Here is a 2016-nt window from a genome sequence, read left to right as displayed (position 1 = left end):
AAAGGAGGTGGGTCCCTTTCCCCCTTCCTTTCCCTTTTCTTCCCCCTTCCTTTCCCTTTTCTTCCCCCTTCCTTTCCCTTTTCTTCCCCCTTCCTTTCCCTTTTCTTCCCCCTTCCTTTCCCTTTTCTTCCCCCTTCCTTTCCCTTTTCTTCCCCCTTCCTTTCCCTTTTCTTCCCCCTTCCTTTCCCTTTTCTTCCCCCTTCCTTTCCCCTTCCAAACTTGTAGCAACATCAGCCAGCAGAACGTGTCGGCTGAGCCACCAAAGTTAGAGGCTTAAAGCTGCGAACTAGTGGCCCGTTTGATGGTGTGTACTCTAGCATAGAAGAAAATTGTCCCAAGACCATGCTAAGAAACAGTCCCTCTCCCCTCTCCCCCTCTCCCCCTCTCCCCTTCCAGCTTGTAGCAACATCAGCCAGCTGAACGTATTGGCTGAGCCACCAAAGTCAGAGGCTTTAAGCTGCGAACTAGTGATCCAGTCCGTGCGCACTCTAGCATAAAATAAAATGGACAAAAACGGCAAGGAAGAAGAAGAGGGAACTGTGACGAACGCGGGTGTCAGATCCCTGCCCTCCTCGCTAACTGGCGACAAAGGACCGGCCAACCTCACACCACGCTGTCGCTTACGTAACAATGCCACACTCAGCTGCACCCAGCACAAAGATTTTCCAGCTTGCAGGACCACAATCTAGGTGCGGGCAGCCTGAGAGTGATTGTCACTGGGCTAATTTACATAATTAACCCTTTAACTGCCACCACCCCAGTTTAAAAGACAGAGCCGGGGGGAATCGTAATTTTAGCAATACCAATTATAAGTTTAGAATAAAGCGCCTGCACCACACACTGCCACCACAGACAGGTCTGCTCCGTGCCTTACTCTACCACAGTAGCACCCTTTTAAGAGACAGGTTTGTTTATAGTTTGCATCAAGAGCTTTAAAGACAAGTTAACACTTTTCAACATAAGTATTTATTATGAAAAGGTCAAGGTTGGTGCGAATAGAACATTTACAGAAAAAGGATGTTTCAAAAAATAAAGACAAGATACAGCCACAAAGAAATAAGGTAGAATTGAGAAGGAAGAATACTTGCAATTAATGTCCGAGGGTTGATCAAAGTTCGATCGATGAGCAAAGGTAATCGGTTCTCAAACTTGGCAGATGTTCCTGCTTGGATGGCAAAAAGGAGAACTGACCATTGCCTTGGCCACTCCTCTTTTCTGTCAAATCAAAGGGGTGTTGACAGCGACCAGTGACCAATCGTCTGGTCATCTTGTTTAGGGGTTGGTAGCTGGGAGGTGTCTATACTCATGACCCTGTCCCAGGTACACTTTGTGATACATATTCATATCTCTATAATTGAAAAGTACTAATGCGCTTCACCTCACTAATAAAAGTGTAGACCAAAAAACCTAAAAAATGTGTGGAATCTATATACCGTATATACTCGAGTATAGGCCGACCCGAATATAAGCCGAGGTCCCCAATTTACCCCCAAAAAACTGGAAAAAAATTATTGACTCGTGTATAAGCCGAGGGTGAGACATGCCTGTCCATCCCTGTGTGTCGTCCATCCCTGTGTGTGTCCATGCATCCGTGTGTGTGTGTGTCCATGCATCCGTGTGTGTGTGTGTGTGTGTGTCCATCCATCCGTGTGTGGTGTGTCCATCCATCCCTGTGTGTGTGCATGCATCCGTGTGTGTGTGTGTGTGTGTGTGTCCATGCATCCCTGTGTGTCCATCCATCCCTGTGTGTGCATGCATCCGTGTGTGTGTGTGTGTGTGTGCGTGCAGCCTACCTGTGTCCAGCCTGCCTGTGTCCGTCCAGCCTGTGTCCGTCCCGGCCTGCGTCCCGTCCCGGCCTGCGTCCCGTCCGGCCTGCGTCCCGGCCTCCCCGGCCTGCGTCCCGGCCCGGCCTGCGTCCCGGCCCGTCCCGCAGCTCTTCGTCGGTGGCCATTCTAGGATTCAAAAGCCGCGCCTCCGTCGGTGATAGGCGGAACACTCAATTTCCCACTGACTGCT

Source organism: Lithobates pipiens, unplaced genomic scaffold, assembly GCF_037356315.1.
Source record: "Lithobates pipiens isolate NorthernLeopardFrog02 unplaced genomic scaffold, aLitPip1_a1.2 Scaffold_8, whole genome shotgun sequence".
Taxonomy (NCBI): Eukaryota; Metazoa; Chordata; class Amphibia; order Anura; family Ranidae; genus Lithobates; species Lithobates pipiens.
The sequence above is the reverse complement of the archived record's forward strand: the minus strand, read 5'-3'. Positions refer to the sequence as shown.